The 24,703-nt window shown below is 38.1% G+C and overlaps 3 long non-coding RNA genes across 4 annotated transcripts in view; 1 reads left to right on the top strand and 2 right to left on the bottom strand.

Annotated features, from left to right (window-relative positions):
• Window positions 1–13,424, bottom strand: part of LOC137480737 (uncharacterized) — a 33,289-nt gene extending 19,865 nt beyond the window's left edge. Inside the window, exon 1 of the long non-coding RNA XR_011003063.1 lies at window positions 13,366–13,424. This is a non-coding gene — a long non-coding RNA (uncharacterized lncRNA). The remainder of the gene's footprint in view (window positions 1–13,365) is intronic.
• Window positions 5,793–8,478, top strand: LOC137480723 (uncharacterized). The gene is made up of 3 exons (XR_011003061.1): window positions 5,793–5,826; window positions 6,192–6,318; window positions 7,627–8,478. It is a non-coding gene; the product is annotated as an uncharacterized lncRNA (long non-coding RNA).
• A 746-nt stretch (window positions 13,425–14,170) lies between the features above and the next one.
• Window positions 14,171–24,703, bottom strand: part of LOC137480711 (uncharacterized) — a 76,011-nt gene continuing 65,478 nt past the window's right edge. For both annotated transcript variants that reach the window (XR_011003052.1, XR_011003057.1), the window contains 2 exons: window positions 17,960–18,117; window positions 14,171–14,301 (listed from right to left, as the gene is read on the bottom strand). This is a non-coding gene — a long non-coding RNA (uncharacterized lncRNA). The remainder of the gene's footprint in view (window positions 14,302–17,959; window positions 18,118–24,703) is intronic.

Raw genomic sequence — 24,703 nt, 5'->3', positions numbered from 1 at the left:
CCTTGGGTAAGATCTCAGCTGATGGGGTCCCATGGACCCAAGCCAGAAAGACAGCTCACAAACAGAAGCCACTATCAACTTTAACTATGGCCTGTGCTGCAAGGTGTTTTGGGGTGGACAGCAGAAGTTTAACCACATGTCTAATTCAGTCATCTATGCCTATACCATAAGTATTTCCCTTACACTCAATGTTTAAAGCATCAGCTACAGAAATAGGCAGGATCTGAACATACATGAATGAACATTGAATACACTTTCTGTATCACACTGTATCTCTCATCGTAGTGCAGAGGACTACAGTAAGTTACACACATATTTCAATATATGTGTTCTATGGACTAAAAATGTATCTACACTTGGGGCAACACCTGCACTTCTGTCGATTCCTATGCAGACAGATTTTCATCTACAATGTTATTTGTGCACTCTTGAGTATGTGTGTGAGTCTGCACACATTTATCTAATGTGCACATTGGCTATCCTTAAATTCCTGTTCAGAGAAAGATCATTTACCCTACCGCAGTGATAAATCACATACCACTTAACATGTCAACACAGTGGTCATAAATGACCCAGCATTTATACAAAACACAGGCTAGTGACATCACCACTAGCAAATATTTTGGCCCTGCAAGGTTTATTGTAGGCCCAGGGCAAAAGATGAGGGGATTTCTGTTGAAGCACACTTTTCCTCTTTCTAAGCTGTCATTCCCCTTTTTTTGCCCTTCCAGTTTCTTCCTTTTCTTTCTCCAGCTCCAGCTCACCTTTTCCTTCCTCAGAATAATACAACCATTACATATTTTTCTAAGTCTCTCATGCTGAATCAAATTAACAAATCCATCTCATGACATTACCATAGTGCTTTTTTTATATCTCTTGTGTAATATTGTTCTCATTTCTCTGACTTACACAGAAAGAATAATTGTATTTATTTGTTTGGGGTTTTTTTCAACAGGAAACTATTAGACTATTTGACACCTTAGACAGTAAAGACTTGTAAATGTCCAGATACAGGAGAATTAAACATAGTATAAAAGTGTTGTGTTATACATACCCACATATATTTTGTATATGGCAGTATGAGGAGTAAATTCATTAACTCCTCAGCTCTTAGGAGCTGTGGGTGCTACAGGTGGAGCAGATAAGGGGAGGAAGCTTGCTCCCTCCTCACTTGTGCTAGTGGCAATTTGGATAAATTAGAAAGGAGATAACAGACTTCCAATGTGGACAGGAAGAAACTTCCCTAACCTTACAAAGACCTTTATAATTCACTGTTTTATTATTATGTGCTATAGCTATAGCTCTTTTCTTATAAAATGTAGAATGCAATAATGCAAATAAGACACAGTCTGAAACATAGAGTTATTCAATACTGAATTCCACATGAAGGTACTAGAACTTGAAGTGGAAAATTATTAATGCAGAGAAAAACTGGACAGGTTCATGTCTGCAGATAAGTACAGGTTTTGAGATAAACAGTGAAGCAACTCATTGTCTGAAAAATCAGCAATGGGAGGCAAAGGTCTGTCTGTCACAGTATCAGATCTTGGTGGTTACTGCAATCCCTATTGGGTAAATAAGATGTGGATCTGTCTAGAACTATGCGAGAATCAGGAGGAGGAGACCTCCATTCTGATTGTGATCTTTCATCTTTTGACGTGTCCATTTCAAGATTCTTTTACTTGATACATTTCTCTTCACACCTGCTGCCCCCTCCTCATCCTTGGAAGGGCAGAAGGTGGCAGAGATAAGCACTTGTTTCTGGTCCTGCCTGGCTGTTGGGTCCCTGCTGCATGAGAGCATAGCTCACATAGGCTGTGGTCATAGGTGCTTCCATTGTAGAACAGGAGATCTTGACAAAAATGAGTTGGGGAGTCCCAAAAGTGAGCTGCTTTAAGTGGTAGTTAAGCTAATGCCATAAAAAAGAAAGCTCGTTTTATGAGCATTTAGTGAGGAATAAAACCGACTAAGTTGCTGAGATTGTTTGCAAGAAGGTAGCTCCAATAATGTGTCATATCTCAATTTCAATAACAACATGGAAACCTGCTGTTTTATTGCAATGTGTTTTTAGAAACTTTGGGATGCTTCAGGTGGCTACAAGTAATGCTGGAGCTTTAAGCAACAAATGCTTGGATGAGCTCAAACATTCCGGGTTTTCCTGTGCTTAATATGTTGCATTGCTATCTTGATATGTAATGTCACAGATGGTAATATTAGTCATGAAAGAACAAAGAAGCCAAGTCCACAGACAAACTAAGGTGGTGGAAAGGCAGAGAAAAAGAAAGAAAAGGGAGGGAGCAGTGAATGCCTACAGCAAAAAAATTGTGTTTTAAAGATTCTTCATACATATTGAACACCTTCTGAAGATCTATGTGTCTGCAAGGGTAGCAGACACATAGATCTTCAGATCTTCAGAGTAGCCATAGAAGGCTGTAAATCCTCAACCTGGCTTGTATCCACTGCAAAACGTAGTGTGGTGAAAAGGAATACTCTTGGAAATGAATAAATGAACTTAATTTAACAATGGGCAGCTGACCCACAAATTCCCATGCAAACCAGTGGTGGCTTTTTTTTTTTCTTTTTTTTTTCCTCATAACTACACAGCCCTTTTCCAACAAGAAGATATAGAATGTTTCCCTGTTGTCTTATTGCACTTTTCAAATGTCTTTTTTAACCATTTGTATACAGTCCACATTACCTATCATGAGGGAAACACTCATAAATCAAACAGAAGTATGAAAAGAAATAATAATGCAGTGATTGAAGGCTCAAGTTAACAGACACATTATAAAGCTCATGAAACTACATTTACTATGTGGAATTATGAAGGAACTGTTCCAGCTCAGCACACAACATGCTCACTAGGGCTTTTGCTTCCTAAGTTAAATCTTTCTATGAACAGAGGAAGTGGAGCCCATGTTAAATGGGGTAGCATACCTCTATAAAAGAAACACACCTCTTGAGCAGTTTCTAAAGTTGAATTTGCAATACTATTGAAATAAATTCAAGTGTAGAACTGTACCGGTGATATTGTCCTTTTTATCTCTGAGTCATCTAAATGTTGAGGAAGACATTGATAAAGGTAAGAATTGGTCCGAAGCACTTTGAACTGATACAATTGTGAAATTTTGTGAAAGAGAAGGCAGATATTTCACCTCTACTAAATGCAAACAGTTTGTCTGGAATTTCAGCTTAAAACCAGATTTCCCACTTTGCTTTTACACTTGTTTGACTTCACAGAGTTTGGAGTACATATCACAACAATTTACAAGAGTTTGATAGTTGAACTCTTAAGAAGGAAGCACAGAAAAAGGTGGCTCACAGGTGCGAGTAAGGCAATACAAGAGAAAAAAAAATATTTTTATGCTGAGATGTAGGGAAAATTTCCAACACTAATTTTACTGTGGAATAGAGTCCTCAAATGACAGGGTAGGTGCCTATTAGCCTGAGATGGAAAGTTCTGTATGTTGGAAGTACACTTCCACTGGAAGGGAAATGCATCATTTAATAGGTCGTTTCCATTTCTATGATACTATAACTTGGAGGTATTCCAATGTGTAAAGTAAAAGGAAAAATATAGTGAACTTCTGCATCCCTTTCATAAAGCACTTGACCTATCTTGGCAAACACAGACATATATATTGAAGCCATTTTGTTTTAAATATTTTACTATTTGGAAGGAGATTTGATCATTCTCCAGAGAATGGAAAAATATAATGAATGCAGAAATAATGGCAAGTGTTACCTTCTCCCTTTAATGCTATTTATTTTATAATCCAGATTTGACAGTCTTGCTACCCTGCTTGGATTCCCTTGAAAAAGAAACAGCCAAGTAAGTTGCATTGCACAGGAAGATTTTGTAATCTTCCTCGCATTCATCACGTGTCACTTTCATTCTCTGTATCCAATGCTTTTACATAGTCATAAAGCCGAAAGTCAGATTTTCATTTATTACCTTGTTTTACGCTATATGTAAGGGGTAAGAGAGAAACCTAGAGTCACTTCTCAGCTACTGCACTAACTTGAAAATACACAGATGTTTGGCCAATTCAAAGCTTTCTATTTAATTGAAAGTCCAGTGTGTGGCCAAACTTTTCCAGACTAAATACTTTCATTAACATTTAGCAGAGACATATTTTACAGAAATAAACTCAAAGGGTTTGCATGGTTATAGTGATTGTTTCTGAGTGATTTTTGGGCAACATAAATGTGGTCTCAGCTTTCCTGAAAAACAAGAATTCAGGACAATTAATCTTTGTTCAGCTGCAAATGTATTGCAATCAGGTAATACAATGTAGAAGTCCATTCCATGGGGTGTTTTTTCAACCTTCTAGATGCATAGGCACAAAATTTGACTGTTCAAGGCATTAACACCAGAGGATCCCCTGCCTCCCAACGTTCTCTCTAATTTATGTAATCTGCACAGTTGGGCTAAGTCCGATATATTTTCCCAGACCACTAATCTTGTTAAATATAATTCAGCACTAAGAGGAAAAAGCATGTAGGACTTCTGCTCCAGGAAAAACTTCAATCCTTGGACAGCAATGTTCATTTCTATTTAGGATTATACTTCTTTCCAAAGAAAAGTTAGATTTTAGAATCTTATTTTTCAGAAGAACAAAATACTTAAATGTACATGGATAAATATCCTTATTCCTCTTCACATTAGGTTGTACAGTTTGTAACAACTGGATTCACGCACATCTAAAAATGTGGAAGGGTGAAGAAGAGTTTTTATGTATGGCTATCCAAGCAATGCAGATTTATGAAAATTTCTCAGGGGGAAAAAAAGAAGAAAAAATTGAGGACAAGAAATAAAAACCTTTAAAAAAAGAGATGGTTTTGACTATCTTGTGGTGTTAGAAGCTTTTACTGTGTTGATGGCCAGCTGAATGTGTAGCACAGGTAGGGGGGCATGGTTCTAGTACCATGGATCCCAAACCCCATAATGCTGTAAACACTGTAGTTGGATATTTCAGTAAGTTCAAGAAATAGTCCTTCTGTAGTTTAAGAGTGAATACTGTTACAGGTCTGAAGATTAGGTGCCAGAATTAGCAGTACATGGCAGAGTCCTGTTAGAGAAAATGTTCTTACGGTACATGAAATACAGTTGTCTGCTGTAAGGTTTACTCTAGGTAGTAAAGAACATTAATGTTGTCTTTTTGACATTTCAGGATTTGATATATGTGAACAATATCCTAAGGATATCATCTTTAATGTTCCAAATTGTAGATAATTTCCTTTTTTGGAAAGAGATTCAAGCCTTCTGTTTAGGCATTTGTGGTTTTTTGTGGAGAATTCATCCCACTGGTTAGACTGTATTAATAAAATAATGGCCTTAAAAGTATACATAAAATAAAACAAAACAAAACCACCAAACTCCACAACATCTTCTACTTCTTTATTTTTCTTTTTTTCTTTTTTCTTTTTTTTTTTCTTTTGGGATCTACAGAGAAGTATTACTACATTTACTCATTGTTTTGAGTCTACCTGGTCCCAGAGGGAATACTGGTCCTTTTCTATTCTTTGGAACATGTAAGATTAAAGATCTGTTTTGTTTATCTGACATGACACTCATAACCCCAGAGACAGCATGGCATAAACAGGATCACCTCTCAATTTCTTTGCTATTTCAGCATCACCTTGAGGAACAATGGAAAACATGGGACTGTGAACACATATAGACCCAGGAACTTTCTGAACTTTATATCATTTATCAACTCACCAGTGAGGTCACGGGATACAGACAGGTTGCATGATTTTTCTTGATGACTATTCTGACAGCCAAAGAGGTCAGTTGTCAGCCCACAAAGCTATGCAAGAAAGGTACCTCTGTATGCAATTGTGCTGTCTATGTCTTAGTGTTTTTCTTTTCTCTCAGCAGACAGTACACACACGGATAGGACATATTCTCTACCAGAAGCAGGACAGTTTCTCTTGAAGATAAAGATGATTGTTCTTGTCTGACTTGGGTGGGAACAATGCCAGACACTTTGAGCACCATGATGGGACACTTGATATCTGTGGAAGGGGCAGTGCCCAAAGATCTTAATAAATTGTGTCCTGAGCAGTCATTGCCTTACGACTTCCTGCTCCTTTTTGATACCAAAAACAGTCTGCCAAAAAGGCTCCCTTTTGCCCATTTTTCTTCCTAGTGTCTGGATTTTTGTCCTTCTTCATATCACAGACAGATGGAGTGGACACAGAACGAGGGAGATAAGCTATTCCAAGTAGATATGGCAGCATTTTTGGACCAATACTGTGAGCATGAAACCATAGCAGTCTTGCAGTTAACACCTTGAGAAAAACATACAGCAGGTACTAGGCACATAAAATACATTAATTGCATCCTTTAGGTGCAACAGGAAAACCCTGCTGTTCTCTCCCATAGAGAACAAGGAACTACAGACTTCTAAGCTGGGTTGGAAAAAGTTCAAGCCTTTGGCTGTTTGATTATTTTTAATCAACATCTTAAGAAGCTAGAATATTTTTTACTCTTTTCTCCAGCATGGACAGCTGGGATTTCTCTCACTAAGAGAAGGAATTGCTTTGACAGCATTGGAATGCTATCTGTCTAGAGGAATCATCAGATTTGAGGTTTTGTTGTTTCAATATTGATCACTCCTGCTCTAGTCCACAAAGGTGCTAAACAAAACACTGTTGATTGCATCATTAGATTCTTCATCATCTTCTCTCTGCACTCTATTCTCTCACTAAACTGAACAAGAGAGGGAAACTAAGCTAAGAAAATGCTCTAGAAAAATATTCAGGATAGATATTTGGCAAAGAAACCATATTGCATGCTCCACATTGCTGATTATTAACTAATGGGCCTTGGATTTAAGCAGGAGAATGGACTAGATGACCCTCGGAGGTCCCTTCCAACCTACATTAGTCTGCTGTTCCTGCTTTGTTCCACAAATCCCCCTGTACTTCACAGAAGTATGGTGGGCCTGTGTTTCTCCTCGAGATGTCAGACTGTGAAATAATTCAGCAAGGGACATGAAAGGTTACAAGAGGTAGCAGGTCCAAGGCCCTTTGCAACATCTTCTGGCTTTTTCCACCCCCAAGCCCCCTGGAACCCTGGAGAAAAAGATGTGGAGAGATATAGTTAAAGGCACAGCAGTTGATACAGGCCCTAAAAGATTTCAGAGGTGTCACAAGAACACAGACTTGGATAGTTTTGGTATCTGCATTGTGTGGCAATTCATCCATGCCTTTGGGTACAACCTGCTGCACTTTTGCCCTGTCACATGACCTTTTCCAAGAGAGGGGCTGGCTGACCTGCAGCTGTGGCTTCCACAGCTCTTTATGTCCTGAGGGGAGATGAGGGCCAAGGAAAACCCACCTAGTTGAGGCTGTCATCTGACACTCTTGACAGATCAGGGCCAACCTCCATGCTGAGACTCTCAACAGAAGAGGAAGCAAAAGGCACACATGGTTCATGGGCTTTTGGCTTTTCTTGGCCTAACTTGATCCCTGAAGTCTGCAGGAAAGCAGAGCTGAGGAGGCAAACTGCTCCAAAAGTAAATGCCGCCTGGGGACTTGGCTGGGAGTTAGACAGACATGTTGCAGAGCCAAAGTGTAAATCTAAAATTTTGAAATAAAGTTTGGAATTTTCCTCAGAAAAGCTTGGCCACCAGGAGGTCTGGCTGTAATGCCAATGCCAGAAGAGGCAGAAAAAACTGGACTGAACTTCAACAAGCAAGATATTCCCTGATTGCCAGTGATCGACATGCCTGGCTTCAGTCCCACTCCTTGAGCACACTACTACTAAAAAATACAGGAGTTCAGTGGGTGGTAAGTCTGCTTTTCACTCAGGAACCCCTTAGGAGTCAGTTAGGAGCAGCACATGGGTCTCAGTAGCAGCAGAGGCTTGTATAGTTGAGAAAACAAAGTTGAAAACAAACAGCTGCATAATGTATTGCAGTAAGGCTTTCACAGCAGAGATAGTGGGTCATAAACAAGTCCCCCAGTAACTGGAAATTATCCAACAAGGCACAAGGCCTAAAAAGAACTATTTGTTTTTTTACTCTTCATGAGATGAAATGCACGCTGCAGGAAAATCCCGTGCAAATCAACATAGCGTCATGGAAACCACGAGACCATCAATAAAAGTAATAAATGGAAAAGGTTATAATAATATATACTTAGCACTTTACATTTTCAAAGTGCTGACAGGACATTAATCCTCAAAATACCCTTGTGAGGGCAAAAGAAGCTTTAACATTTTGAGGTGGGCTTGTGAAATGATTTTTGGTCTCAAATTGATCTGACCTGACTTCTGTTCACTAGGATCATACTACTCAAAGCTAAACTGGAGTATAGTATTTTTACACCAGATAACATGATGCTTCGTTGTTTCTCCTGCTCTGAATATGAGAAGCAGAGCCCAGTCAGTGTTTTCTAGACTACATGCTAATGCCACCAGTGTAAAACTGCTTTCTTAGCTCAATTCTTCCTCTCAGTTTGGGCCTAGTGTTTACTATCACTGGAGAATTTTATTACATTCCATTACTCAGTTATCCTTTTTCTCCATTTAAATAACTATGCAAAATATAGTTGCCAGAATCATATACCAAAACATACAGATTAGCCATTTCCAATGAACTGAGAGAACTGCCTCCAAGACAGCCAGAAAGGAAAACAAGAGAGCATAAGTTGTATTTTATAACTTCAAAGGACTGCTTTTATCTTCCACAGATTATTTATTCAACTGCAGTTTTGAATTAGCTCTGCCTCTCCTTAAGCTCAGGTCAGGGACAGGGGATGGGGAGTGCAGACAGTTGTTCAGTTTGTTGCACATTTTTCCTCCTATTTCCAGTTGTTTTCATTGGGGCATTGATAATTCTACTATCTCTATTACTGTTTATGATCTCAGTAAGTCAAAATTTCATAAATGCTGTATACTCCTGTATAGGTGTGCAGGATGGGTTTCATATGAAATTAAGCAGTTGGCCATAAATAAAGGATCTGTGTCAAAACCAAAAAAGCTGGGAAAAAGAAATGATGCAAAGAAAAAAAGTCCAAACTTAAGTCTTCAAGAGAAATGATAGAAATGATTGATCAAAACCAAAACTAGGAGAGGTGAGTTGGTGGCTGCAAAAAGATGAAAGAGGACGAAACAGTAGAGATTTAGAGATTACACAGACAATGTACTTCTTAAACATATGGAATAACCAGCAGTCCAGTGCATATGATATTCGGCCCAGCTTTATGATACTTTATGTTCTGCCCACGTAACCTCAAAACTGAATGAAGAACTACTTGAGAAGCAGGTTTTTTACAAATATTGAGAATGATAGCATGCACTGTTCAAAACTCTACTGTGTAAAATAACAGAGCATGAACGCTCACAATCAGTAATAAGTAACAAAAAAGATTTTAAAAACCCAACATTCATGGTGGCACCACATGAGATTTCCTGATAAAGGAAAGACTTGCTACTGAAACTTTTTTTCAGCATTTATTGGAACATTCTTCTGGGAAAATAAGTCTGAATTAAGCAATGCTTTTCTTTAGAATCAGACATACATTGCATAAAACTCACATTGACAAACCATGAGAAGGATGCATAAACATTATCTTGGTAGCAGGAATTGTGGATGAATATGTGCTGTTGAACTGTGGCACAGTGGATTGTGGAGGCTTATGGGACGTGCATGCACGGGCACCTAGAAGAGGGATGGAGATTGTAGTTAAGTTCTGTTAGATCTTGCTAAACTGGAGATTCCTAAAAGCATCTGTAACATTCTGCAGAAGATTTCTAGCAGAAATCTAAATGGGTTGGGTCCCTCTATACTGCTTGATTAAAGAGATAAAATCAGAGCTGAGAATTTACTACAAAATACACAAAATCTTTTTAAGTCCTCAAAATGACTGAATCACCTCTTAATTAGTAGCGATAGTGAGAGGTTAAAGGTGTTTGAAATGACCAACCACTTCACATCAGGTATTGGGAAATCACCTCAGCGAGCACAATCCAGCAAGCTAAATGTCCTGACAATGGCCCAAAATTTCCTATCATCAATTAGATGAAAAGCAATGGCAATTCTGTCTGTACACAGACTGTAGTAAAATATTTCAGTGACCCAAGCAGATCTCAGATAGTAACTACAGCTCTAATTTCTCCAAACTATGAGTTCAGAAGTTTAAGCTGATACAGACAGTGTGTTTTGCCATTGTAAGCTCTCTTTTCTGCTTATCTTTATATTTTATGTTATTCTTATTACAGTGCTATTCCTCCTAGGCTACTCTTCCCACAAAACACTCTTGCCAAACTCCTAATGATCCATTCTGTGTCTTGATGTAAAAATCTTCATGCAAGGCATGATAAACACTAGTGCAATTAGCTGGACCACCTGCCCCATTCCACCTACTTGTCTGATGCTACAGGAGACATCACCACATCAACAACAAGTAACAAATCTGGATCAAGACCCAGACCAACAAGATGACCTTCCACAAATTTCCAGTCATGTTTACTTTTGGCAACTGAATAAGTCAAACTTCCTCCATTCACCCTATTAGTTTCTCCCAGAAAGTATTCAAAACTAGAATATAGAAAAGCTTCCCTTAAAACTATCCCAGAAAGATGAAATTTAAAAAAAAAACACCAAAACACATAAATTACAGAAAATCATGTGCTCTTCAACCAGACTGACAGGGAAAATGGAGACATTCCTTTGCAAAAAAGAACTTCTATTTTGTGGAAAAACTGAATATATAACTCATGCTTTCTATTATGCAAACCTTAATCACTATCCATAATGCCTATGCATATTTGAGGTTTTATGTTATCCAGGGGATAGAAAAATATAACCAACAAAAAACAGACATTCCTTGCTTCAAGATGGAAGTACCTATTACTGCTTTAAGAGGGAACAATTAAAGATCTCCTTCCTTGAAACTGTTCCCACAAAAAAAATATTAGCAGAGCTACACCAACTTGTTTGCAAGAAAAGTGGAATTGAACAGAAAAATATAAGCACATAAGAAAAGTATAGGGTCTCCTACTTACCACTTATGGCAAAAATATGGTTATTACTGCACTTTGTATTCTTACCCAGTTATTGTTAGTATCAGTGAAAAGACTTCCACTGCTTTAAAGTATATAAATCTGAATCAAGAAAATATTTTAAAGTACAGAGCTTTAAGAATTTGCATACTTTCACTGATTTTAGTGAGAATCTATGAAAAGCATTAGGCTTCCACCTGCAAACCAGGAGACATAGTGAATTATTTCTTTAACAAAAGAATGTAAACAATACTCATATTAGGCTGAGTACTGTAAAATTCCGCGGCTATTCTATTGTGGGCTAGCTAATGCAAGCCTAATTACTGTATTTTCAATACTTTCTGGAGAATCTATGTGTGTAATGCTATTTAGATTTATGCAAGAAGTACTTAAGAGGATTATAATTATATTATTTAATATAGAACTGTAAATACTGGATCCACAAACATGTTATCCTTATGTCTCTGTTACCACGGCACTGAAATCATGGAGCAAGTAAAAAAGCTCTCATGACAAACCTTTAGGAAAAATCTACCTCAAGTGCAATATTTACTTTTATCACTTTAGAAAAAAGTATGAGCAGAGTACTTAGCACTGTTGGGTCCGAAAATTTTGTTCAGCAACCAAATCCAAGGGTTTTTTATCATTAAAAGACAGTGGGAAACAACACTTTCACACATAAAATTTCTTTCATTTCCTAATTATAGGAGAGAATTACATGAAATGTATACATGAAATGACATGAAATGTATTACATGAAATGCAAAATCTTCTTATATTATTAGTTGCTAAAACACAGTAATTGAAAAATTTGTGTATATGGTGCTACTTTTTGTAGACACAGTATAAACCTCTGGGAGGTTAATTCCAAATTCATTCACCAGAAAACTTTCATTGTTGCATCTTGATTTCTTGATTCCACTCAGTTAAAGTTGCTCTTTTAATATCAAATTAGGACCATTTCTCTAACAATCACTAGAAGATGAATGTACTCACATTAAGGCCAAGGAAACTGGGCCGCAGAAGGGAGGAAAACTGTGCCCAATGTTGGATCACATGGTTTTCCCTTTGGACCCAATATCTTGCAGATAAAAATGGAAGAAAAGTCTAATTTTCATAAAATCATAGAATGACAAAATTATTTGAATTATTATAATTATCTGGGTTGGCTGAGACATTAAAAATCATCTAGTTCCAAACTCCCAGTCATGGGCAGGGATACCTTTCCTTGACCAGGTTGCTCAAAGCCCCATCCAACTTGGCCTTAAACACTTCCAAGATGGGTCATCCACAACTTCTCTGGGCATCCTCTTCCAGTTTCCCACCAACCTCACAATGAAAAAAAAAATCTTCCTTATATACAGACTAAATCTACCCTCTTTACCCTCTTTCAGTTTAAAACCATTGTCCATTGCCCTGTCACTACAGGCCTTGGTAAAAATTTTCTTAAAATCCCCCTTTAAATATTGAAAATAACCCAGTAAGGCCTCCCCAGAGCTTTCTCTTCTCCAGGCTGAACAACCCCAGCTCTCTAAGCCGGTCTCAGCCTGTCCTCTCAGCAGGAAAGGTCCCTTGGATCATCTTCATGGCCTCCTCTGGACTCTCTCAAAAAGGTCCAGATCTTTCTTTTGCTGGGTACCCTAGACCTGGATGCAGCACTCCAAGTAGGGTCCAAGGTATTTTCCCAAACACCAGCATGCAGACATTGTATCTACAAGTCTGAAAAAGACATCATTCACTGTGCAACTACTGGACAGATCTGAAAAAAAAAAAAAAAAAAAAAAACCCCACACCAAAAAACCCCAACCTTTTTCCATTTCCCTTAAGTGAGCTGTTTTTTGCATAATTTATGCTAAATGAAGTGTTCTACAATTCATGATGGACTGTTTCATTAAAAGAAGTGATGTGCTCTCCCCTCTGACCAGTTCACATCTGATAAGACAACCTGACAACCTTCACCTACCAATATCAACAATTAGCTTAGCAATATTTGTTTCCAAATGTCTATCCTGAATGCAATCACCAGGCAAGCTGTGCCAAGAGATTTTACTCCTTTATAAATATGAATGGCTGAAAGGTAAATGTCAACAATAACAAAAAATTCCATGCACTTTCTACAAACTGGGATACTTTTGCAGATGACGTAAATCTTTTGTTCTACAGTGGATTGCAATTATCTAAACAAAAGGATTACAACTGCCAACTGATTTTTTGTAGTAATACTGAAAACTGACAGAAGTTTCAGTAAGAGGTTTGCCAGTTGGCACAATAAAGTAGGGAAACCCCTCCAACAGGCCGCACATGATACAGCTCCTCCCTCCCAAAACCACAGAAGCTGCAGCACTTACTTGGGTCTTTCTGCTTTTCTCTTCTTTACATTGAGGGAGCATCCACAGCTTATATTCAGATCCTCAAAACCCTCCTCTCGTTAATAGTGCTACAAATGCAGAACAAATATGCTTGTGTGAGTGGGCATCAAGATGAATACTTGGAAGAGAGGACAAACTGAAAATAGCTTGTTTTCCTGATTCATGTCTCATAACTTAAACTCAGGGCAAAACACCCCTTCCATTCCCCATGTGCATCCTGTGAGATGGCTCCCACTATGATGCAGCATCACAGCCAGCCCTGGGAAACTCACGTGAAATATTTGGAGCTACATCAGCAGAGAGAAGGGTGGCATGGGTCTGCTTAATTTCAGAAAATGGCAGTGTTGGAATTACAATGTGGTGACAGGACTCATCAGAAGAATTTATTTCCATGCTATGGGCCTGTGGCCTAATGAATTGGAAAATATTTGCCTATGTTCTCTGGTTATGCTCTAAATTAAACTAACACCTTTTATTAAAAATGTCAATTTTATGAACTGAAATACACAACTATGCTATTGCCTCATTGATAATGTAAATTTCCTTGTAGTTCTATGTATAATAACAACATTTTTTCTTGGCATATATGGGGACTGTAAGTTCTCCTCATGTCAAACTCTTATGTCCTGAATAGTGTATTAAGTGCACTGCCTAGACTGTTTCTATGTAGCTCAACAAGTATATTGTATAATGCTAGCAGGATTATACTGCTAAGATGTATACTAAAATAGAGATTGCATTCTTACCTGTTTACAGCGCCTTAAAAAAACCCCAGCCTTTTTCCTATTCTTTTAAGTTCCAGCTGCTCAGGTAGGGACATGTTCCAGTTTTCAAGAAGAGCAAGAAGGATGACCCTGGAAATGATAAGGCCTGTTGGTGTCTGCAGTCATCAGTAAAATTATGGAGAAGATTATCCTGAGAGGAAAAATACCTGAAGGACAATGAAGTCATTGGTCACAGCCAATGGCTCCATGAGGTCAAAGTCCTACTTGACAAACTTAATTTCCTTTTATGACAAGGTAACCCACCTACCTGATCAAGGGAAGCCAGTTGATGTAATCTTTTTGGGTTTCAGTAAAATTTTCAATACTGTCTCTCACATGATCCTTCTGGACAAAATTTCCAGCCCACAGCAAGATAAAAACATCATGGGGTGGGAGAGCGACTGACTCACAGGTCAGGCACAAAGGGTTATAGTGAATGGGGTGACATCAGACTGGAGACCTGTTACTAGTGGGGTTCTGCAGTGCTCCATCCTTGGCCCTGTGATCAACATCTTCATAAATGACTTGAATGCAGCACTAAGAAACACTAAAAAAGTTTTTCAATTACAGCAAATTGGGAGTCCCTTAAAGGTATGGATGCTCTTCAGAGAGACCTGGACAAATTAGAGGGCTGGTCAACCATCAACCATATGAAAAAAGACAAACACCATGCTCTGCAGCTGGGATGGGGCAACCCTGGATGTATGGACAGACTGGGGAACAAGACACTGGACCATCAGCACTACAGAAAGGAACCTGAGGGTCCTGGTCGATGGTAAGTGGAATGTGAGTCAGCAGTGACCTGGCAGCCAGGAAGGCCAATCCTGTCCTGGGTACATCAGGCACAATATCGCCTGCTGAGCAAGGGAGGGGATTGTCCCACTCTGCTCTGCACTGAGGCTGCCTCACCTCAAGTGCTGGGGGCAGTTTTGGGTGCCACAATATAAGAAGGATATTGAGCTGTTAGAGAGTGTTGAAAGGAGGGCTATGAAGATATGAAGGGCCTTGAGTGGAAGCCATATAGAGGAAAGTCTGAGGTCACTTGGTCTGTTCAGCCTGGAGGAGAGAATGAGGGGTGACCTCATTGGAGTCTACAATTAACTCATGCACGGCAGACACTGATTTATACTCTATGGTGCTCAGCGATAGGACACCAAGGGAACATTATGAACCTCCGTTAAGGGAGGTTTATGTTGGATATTAGGAAAAGATTTTTCTCCTGGAGAGTGTTTGGGCACTGGAACAGGCTCCCAGGGAAGCAGTCACAGCCCCAAGTCTGACAGATTTCAGGAAGTGTTTAGACAATACTCTGAGGCACATGGTGTGACTCTTGGGGTATCCTGTGCAGGGCCAGGAGTTGTACTTTGATGATCCTTGTGGGTTCCTTCCAACTCAGGATATTCTATGATTTTATTATTAACACGCAGTTTCATTCAACTAGGTCTTTCATTCTTGGGTGTCTTAGAGGAGTGAAGACTACATGGGGATTTTCAAGGCTCTTTAATGGAGGATAGCAAAACTTTGCCTATTCATGGTCCCCTCTTCTGACTCCATGCCACTAAGAAGAAAGAAGCATGAACTGTGTAAATCTGGCCCTAAAGGGCTTATTGCAGCATCTGCTGGAGACCTTCCAAAGAGTAATGCTACCCTGCAGTGTAAAGAAATGGTTTGATAACACTCCCTCTTAGCTTAGAAAGACAAAGGCAGCAAGAAGAGATTTAATTTATACTTCAGAGACTCACAGTTGTGCTCTTCTAATGAAGTGGTGTGACTCTGTTAGCTTTTCTTGCTAAAAAATATAAAAACTAATAACACTGTTAACATGTTAACGATGTTCTTATCAGTGGCTCAGGGATGGCATACATATTCTGTTCCTGAGATTTGCCTAGAGCTATATTAGTCTCAATAGTCAAGAAATAAAATCCAGCCAATTACATTCTAGAGTGGGCTAAAGGAAAAGTGAAACCAGCAGCATTACAAGTCATGAAAGATTTATTTTCTAAATTCCTATTTCATTAAATAGATTCAATAGAAATTCTTGCAAGAATCAATTTACATCAAGTGATAACAGGGTGAAATGTTGTTCTCACAGAGAACAAAATGATCCCGTAAATCTCCAAGTATCTTTGCTAATTTTGAAGTAGCTGCCAAAATCTCTGCAGCTTCCTGAACAAACTGTTATTACTTACGGTATGTATGTCTAGTGCTCATGCAGCTTAACCTGGACATTCCACAGCACAGGAATGAAAAATCTCTGATCACAAATAGTCATGGCATTTTTCACTGTTTGCTGCGTACTGCAGGTATGACAGTAAGAAACGCACACCATGCAGAGAGGTCTCTCAACATGGGAATTCTGTTCTCCTCATGAACTGCTTTTCTCCTCCCCTTCGAACTGGTCGAATTTTTTTTGACCACTTTATATTTTTTGTTTCCTCTTCCCTCCTCTGCTCACAACAGGTCCTAAGATCATTTTAGAGAAAAAGTTTTCCTTTTCCTCCACACACTTTATGCAGATACACAGACCCACTCATCTGTCACTTAATGGTGTTTAAATTGGTGATGTTATACCAATGTAAAGGTGGTGTGAAATGGCAATTTGGCTCCATCTAGTCTTCATCTGTTCAAGCTCATACTAGCACACTGAGTTCCAAATAATTAGGAGCTTCTCTCCAGCTGGTGTTTTGGTAGAAAAGGTGGTTGAGCAACCAGTCTGGATTTTCCAGATCTGAAAGAGTCTGAAGATGCCTTGAACATTACATACACTTTCCTAATATGTTTTCAGTGTCAGCTATAGCACAGCAGTGGGTGGAATGACAAATAAGTATTCTTTGGGAATGAATTGCCACTGTCAGGGTTCAGAGGAGTTCAGAGCATTAAATTTATATTTATTTACTAGGGCTTTTTACTGTTTACCAGGATTTCTGTCCTGTCCAATCCATTCAACTATATTCAGAGAAGAATTGTTTTGTTGCCAGACCTCTCTTGGATTATACCTTCTACAAAGTTTTCACACTGAAGAAGGAACAGAGGGACTTTGAGTAATAGTTTGCACATTCAGGTTCCACTTCTGGTCCTGTTAGTGATCTGCTGTGCCACCTTTCAATGTGACTTTTTTGGAGACAGTGTGAAGCAGGTTAGTGGTGTGTGTATAATGTAACTTAACATTACTAATTAAATTTATTTATTTTTAAACAAAGTGTTATAATTCTGTTTAATAGGCTGTGAAGCAACAAATGGATAAAATGTCAAACATGCTCACTTCTCAACCTCTCCTTAATAGTATATTTTTAAAGTGAGAACGGAGTATGAGGGCTTAAACCATTCAATGGAAAACTTAGCATGCCATTACATAGGCTTCTGGATATTATAACTCTATTTCCATTGGACTTCCTTCCAAAAATTCAGGTGGTTTCTGTTACCAGCTAGAGCATAGTGAAGATTTCTAACGTAATCATCTGAAAGACTATTTTAAAGAATAACATTAATAAGTATCACCAGCTTCCTGCTTAGACTAAAAAGAACTTATTCTTTTAATACAATGAACTCCAGAGTTGGATTTTTTCCTGTCTTCTGCCTCCTCTTGTCTTCATTTCCTTGGGTTTCACACATATACAGTAACAATTAGTTATGACTCAGACCAAGGTGGTTAACACTGTACTATTAATAAAACCTTTCTGGGGAATTATAAACTACTTTTGCATTCATAGGTAGCAATATCTATCCATGCATTATTCATCAGGAGATGATGAGCTGGATAGGGAAGATTGTATTTGTGTGGATAAATTAAGAACAGATGAATACCTCACCTTAAAAATCAAACTGCACATAGATTCCTTTTCCCTTCGGATTCTTTAAAGGGTTCTTTCCCCTTTCTCTCCTCATTTCTTTATTTATTTATATAATTCTTGTTATTCTCTCTCTGCATTTCCAAGCTTCATTCAATTATAGCATTATGGGAGGAAAACTGAAACAAGAAGTATCACCATTAAAACCACAATAACAACAGAATTGAAAACAGCAGATATTTTAATTGCTTGATTTAAAACAACTCCCAGAATTGTTATTTGCACTTCCATCATTTATCTGGAGGGAAAACTGCATGTAGCTCATTGCATGCTATTCAGATATAAAGAAATAGCAAGAATTTTTTTTCCACAAATATATTAGAATACTTCAGTGGAGCTAAACTGAATTATTGTCCATAACTGGGGCTCACACAGCCCTTGCACATCACAGCTTTGAACATACAGAAAATAAAACTGCACCTGAGTTCATATACAAGTACTGAAATGGCACTCCTTAGATGATAAAGAACGAGGAGTACCATAGAATCACAGAATGACATTAAACACCAGCTTCAGAACAGCATAGCTTAGTGGTGGAAGAACTTATTTAGACATGTTGTCTCATCCACAACAAAAAAAAAAAAGGGTATTAATTTAAATGATGCTCAGGTCTTATCCCTAAATTGCCACTAGTTGCATTAGAGCTGGGCCTCAATGGGGGGTTATAATTTTACTAAAAAAACACACATACACATGCACACAAAGACCCCAAAACTTCAAAATCTTGACCAGTTGAAGTAACCTATTAAATAATGTTTAACAATCCATCAAAAATCATTCATGTACTGTTCATTTAATTTTAAATGAAAAGACATTAGGTCTGATAAAAAAAAGTGGCAATACTTTTCATCGGCAGTAAAATTTTAGTGGGAAAATGGCCTGTGTTTTCAATAAACATTTCAGCACAGTTGCAACTCTCTGATTTAAATATTTGAAATATTGGAGAGGCTTTACTATTTATATTATGGATCCCACAAGGGGACCAGGAAATATCTGAATGAAAATTTTTCAGTTTTCCAAATGTGTCTAACTGCCACACTATAAAAAGAAGTTTGCTCACTTTCTGGTCTATATATAATTAAAACTTTTCCTTTCTCTACTATTGCTAGGGTGAGGGTACATCTGGAGGAGGAGGATGAGAATAGGACATTAGGAAGAAATTCTGACATCACAAATTACTGCAAAAGAAAAAGGAGGTACTGCCCATTTTCAGTCCTTGTTTATTTCCCTTTCCTTCTCATAACTAACTCAGTTCAAAAAGCAGTGTTTTCCTGCATGACATCCACTTCAGATTTCTTCAGCACACTGTGCAACTTTGCATGATACCTTCTTTTTTATTTTTATTTTTAATGAGAAGGTAAAAAAGCAATCCTGTATTGAAACCATGATGTATTTGAAACTGAGTGGTTTCCAATACAATTTAATGGAAAAAGTATAGGTTTGATTATTATTAATCTATAAATATATAGTTACATATACAACCACAAGCACATGTACACACCCCTTTCTGTGGCTTGGGACAACTGCAAAGGACAGATGGACTTGGGAGGGGTTTCACAAGTGCTGCAAAAGGTCTCATGTACTCATTTGTTTACACCAAGTGTTTAAAAACACATAAATCAGCCACTTCAGGGCAAGCAAAGCAAAAAAAAAAAAAAAAAAAAAAAAAAGGAGGTGCAAGTGTGCAGAAAGCTAATGCATCTGCAGTAGCATAAAATAAATTTGAATATAATCTGCAGTACCTCATGCTGCTCTTTATACCATGTTATCCTCCTTACAGCAATGACTTTATAGACATCTAAGAAGGAATGACATATAGTAACAGGAGTATGAAACTGGTTTGCAGTCCTAAAAGGCCATAGCCAAAGAGTTCCTGTGCTCCTTTGACGCTTACATAGAGTCTGTGATTCAACACAAGAGAAAAGGTTCCTAAAACTGTCTTGGCTCATTGTAGCACATAAGGCCTGACAAGAACTGAATCCTATCGAGTAAAGGACAGAGCTCAGCTGAAGAGTGGGATTACACACACTGAGTGAGAAACAACATCTGAAAGCAATAAATTTCTTGAGGGTCTGTATGAGGAAGCTTTGAAGAGACAGCCTTTTCCCCCTCCCCAGAAGCCTTTTTACCATTGCACTGTGTAGGAGGAGACACGTAATTCCCAGAGAGGCTGGAGGGCTTAAAATTCAATAAACAGCTCTCATTTATTCAATCTTTCAAGAACAAAGTTTGATGGTCAATTCTCAAATCTTTTCCTTCCACTTAGCTCCTGGCAGACAGAACCTTGGCCCCTGACTACCCAGTAAATCCTTGGCAGTAACGGACTATTCTCAAAGAAAGCAGTGGCAGCACAAGGACAGGTCTATCTACCTGTTACGTGCAAACACAAGTATCCCTTCCTTCAGAAAACATTATGGTTACCCAGCTCCCATATTATTCTCTCTTCTTTTCTTCCCTCTCCAGATGATTTCTTTTCTATATTCCTCCTAGTTGCTGAGACTGCAAGTCAGCTAATAGAGCTGTAGCATCAGCAACCTCAGCATTGTACAAAGCAGAAATACTTAACATGCCTATCTGTCTGTATTTGAAGATGCTGCACTTCCAGTGCATACTTGGATTTATGTGGCAGGGTGCTGCACACTCCAGAAAGCAGTTGTTCCATGTGAGACCCTCAGAGAACTTTGTGGCATTCCACATATGAAAATGCACATCCTGCATTTAGTTTAAAGTCAGCAGAGCTTATCTAACCATCAAATTTACAAAGCCATTTTTATGTATTTGGTGAAAGATTTATGTGGTCAGTCAAATGTGTAAGTCCATGAAGTAGTGTAGGAAAGGATCTAATGAACCCAGTTAGTGGCTAGATCCATTCTTCTCCCTTTCTGTGGGGAACAGCTTCCACTAAGCTTGAGTTCCCACACTGTGTATAGGAGAGAAGAGGTCTGAAAATTTTACACTTACACAGTTTACTCACTACTAACATTCCTCAGAGCTTCTGAATTGCATCTTTCATGTGAAGGCTTTTTGGGGATAAGCTTTTTTCTTTTTATTCATTTCTGGATATCTCATTTGAAATTGTGCAAAATCATCTTTCCCCAGGCAACAAAAATAAATCAATGCGCTCTCCACTCCCAAAATTTTTGTATAACTCAACACTGCTATTGTGTGTTTTCACCAATATAAAAACACTTTTCAGTAATGATGCCACTGGTAAGCATTATACTTCTTGTAAATTCTGCAGCAATATGAATCAAGGCATAGCAAAATTCACATCATGTTCAGATTCATAGGAGATATTAGGCTTTAACTAACACTGTGCTTGTAGTTCAGCTGAAGCAGTTTTGTGTACTGGTGCTAAACATGACCTTAATTTTGCTTAAATAACAAAAGGCAGGCAAAGCTTGCATGCCATGCTGATCTGAATGCAGAAAACCTGACAAAAAGTCATACAACTTCTGCATTTAAACATAGTCTTAATGGCAAAGCTGTTACAATCCCCAGCAACCCTGGACAACCCTACTCCTCTTCTCTGAATTCGGTCTTTCTTATTTCAACACAGGCCAGAGGTAACAAGAGGGAAGAGCAAAGTTTGTACCGCTGCTGTGCGTGATGAATTTGCATAATGTTACAGTATGCTAGACAAAATTATCCATTATTCATTGCAAAGAAATTATCCAGTCATTCAATATATGCCAACAGTCAGAGCAAAAATATCAGTATCAAAATTTCCTTAATCTAAATCACTATTAACTTCATTATGTTCTGTCACATCTTGAAGAAGCTGCATTTAATTTAATGAGCTGTTTCTATCCCCAAAGAATTTTAGCAGCAGCATAACTGTAAGACAACACAGAAGACCCTAAGGCGATTTCTGCAAGCTCTTATAACCACTACATATTAAAATACCATTTGCTTGCGGCAATTCATTGAGCATTTGTTTATGATATCAGAGCTTTAAAAGGATTCATGCTTGGGTTCATGTAAAAGACAAGACTGTATTGCTTAATATTTAAATGGGCAAAATTGCTTTAACAGAAATGGAGGTGCAATATCTTATCCTTCACCTTCTTATTTGTTCCCTGGTTTTCTAAACATAATGGCTCCATAAATTTGCTAGCCTGGTTTGCTAAGAAACCACAATGGATTGGCCTTTTTTCAGATCTGCATCTGCTGTCAGTGTTCTCCACTGATGTTAATTTTCCTCCAAGTTTTTAGGCTTTCCTATTTTGTGCTTTCTCTAACTTAGTTTCCTCATAAATTGTTTAGTTTACCTGCAGCTAAGAAGCAATCCACATATTTAATCACTGCTGCTGAGTCTTCAAAGCAACACATGGAGAAAATCCCAAATGCGTGCCACAAAGGTGCTGTTTAGAGAGTGATTACATGGTGTCTGGTAGGTTTGTTACTCTTATGGAAGTCCCCTGGCAATAGTGACACTTTACTCAAGTGACACTAAGAAATTAAAATCCTGTCTTTCCAAGGACATGCACAGAACATTCCTCCTTACGGGTGTCAGCTGCAGTTTTGGTCTCTGACCTACACTGAATAGAATTTATCAACTGATAGGCAGAAGCCAATCTCCACCGGCAGAAGGGTATATATTCAAATCACACCAATTCATTCTGATAACATTAAAAATACAGGATAGGCAAAGAAGTGTGAACCAGTGACATGCAAGCTATAAAAAGGGTCTCTTTCACTCCCATGGAAATGGAATCCAAGTAGCAGAGGTAGCTTATTACTGACCACAAGTCATTTGAAGATGCACTTAAGGAGCCCTATATTTATCTGATTTACAGAGTGTTTAGTGAGGCAAATATTGACTAAAAAGTAGTATGGGATGAGATTCAGGTGCTTAAGTACAGCCAACTACTGCCATTTTAGATACATTCTTCTGTCTGAGACATTTGCAAAATACTGAGAAGAGACATCTGAACAGACACTAAATACCTATATTGAAACACCCAGAAATTTATCTCAAAATGTGTAAAATACAGAGTAATTGGAGGCAGTAAGAAATGAGAAAAACATTTTAAGATGAATAAACAGATAGGTCCTTAGTTAAGAAGCCTACTCTTACTTCACTGGCTGAGGGCATTATAGGGCCTGACAGATTAAGGGATTTCTGCTTAGCAGGTTACTAGCTTGAAATCTTTGAAATTACATAATGGGTACAAAAAATGGGAACTAACTTACTTTGTGCTAAAACTCAAATCATCCTTCAGGTTCATGAGCAAACACTTAGGCTCACAATAATTTCATTGTTGTCATGAACGAATAGGTTAGCTGATCACATAAAAAGTCTATTGATCATCATCAGACTCACCAAAACCTCATTTCCAGATGTCAGAGCATCTAATTAAAAAACATATTAATATGTGTCATTGCCAGCATTATCTATTTCTGTTCCTACTTAACAACTAGAGACAGCTAATTCTTATTTTAATGTGAACAGAGCAAACTCAGGAGAAGCATGAGAAGGATTCACATGGCTACAAGTAATAATACCTTGCAAGAATAACAACTATGCTGAAAGCTAGAATTATGACTCCTAGGAATTTTGGTATACAACTTTGGGGCCTGGTAAGGAGTGAGTGTGGAATGGAGTAGCCGGAACATTTCCCAAGGTAACTGGTATCATGCTGTGGCATAGATGAGGAGGATGGACATTAAATGAAAGCAATTAAAAAGCATTGCATTTAAATGTGCGACTATTATGCCCACACTGCAGGAGACAGCAGGAGGCAGTGAATCATCCAACATTTAAATCAACACCCCCTTAAAACAAAATGTATTCAGCTCAACGTGGGTATCTCCAACAGGCTCCAAAAGTTCCAATGCGTGGCATGGGTTACTCACATCTTGCTCTGCCCATGATGCAGCCACCATTTAGTAAGCAACTTGATTCAGAGGCATAGAGAGTTTCTGATGAATCATAAAATGCTCAATGTCTGATTTAAGGTTTTTTTTTTTCACCACTTTAGATCTTCTAGTGTTAATTTTATGTAGCAAAGGGCTTTCAGGGACAAAATGATAATAGGGTTGAGGGGTGATGGGGAGGAAAAACAGAGAAAGGAGAAACAAATTCAAGGGTCCTGGAAACAGATAGTGAAAGTGCTGTGGCAACAGCATATATGTTTTCTACATTTTTGCATTTGTTTTTTAAAAGAAGTGAATATTGAAGAGACATTAATCAAGTCGTTAATAACCTGGCAGAATAAATGTGTCAACAAAACTCCTTTTTAAATAATGTTCTATTAAAACACTTTGAAGGATTTCTATGGAAACAGTAGGCTGTTACAATGGGAAATACCCAGCATAGCTGAAAATTTCAATCTTCCTTTCAGCAGTGGACTGGCCATAAAAAGAGATTCAGTGGAAAAATTGCTATCACTTGGAAGCTAAGCCTCAAGTAAGGGAAGCATAGTAATGCAGGAGCACTTAAAATACAAGACAAAGAAAGTGATTGCCTTGCTGAGTAGCAATATCACCATGCTAACAATAAAATACTTAATTACACTGCCTTTTATTTTGGAAGAGTGTATTTGGATGTATCAGGATATAGCATCTATCTGGATAGATACAGAATAAGAAAATAAGAATAGTTCTTGCTGCCAATATTTTTTTGCACTTGTAGGTAACTTCTAGTGAGAGAAAAAGAGGGATAGCTCACAGATTGCCGATTTTATAGGTTTGTCTTATAAC

This window comes from Anomalospiza imberbis, chromosome 1 (assembly GCF_031753505.1).
Source record: "Anomalospiza imberbis isolate Cuckoo-Finch-1a 21T00152 chromosome 1, ASM3175350v1, whole genome shotgun sequence".
Lineage (NCBI taxonomy): Eukaryota > Metazoa > Chordata > Aves > Passeriformes > Viduidae > Anomalospiza > Anomalospiza imberbis.
This window is presented reverse-complemented; position numbering and strand designations above follow the sequence as displayed.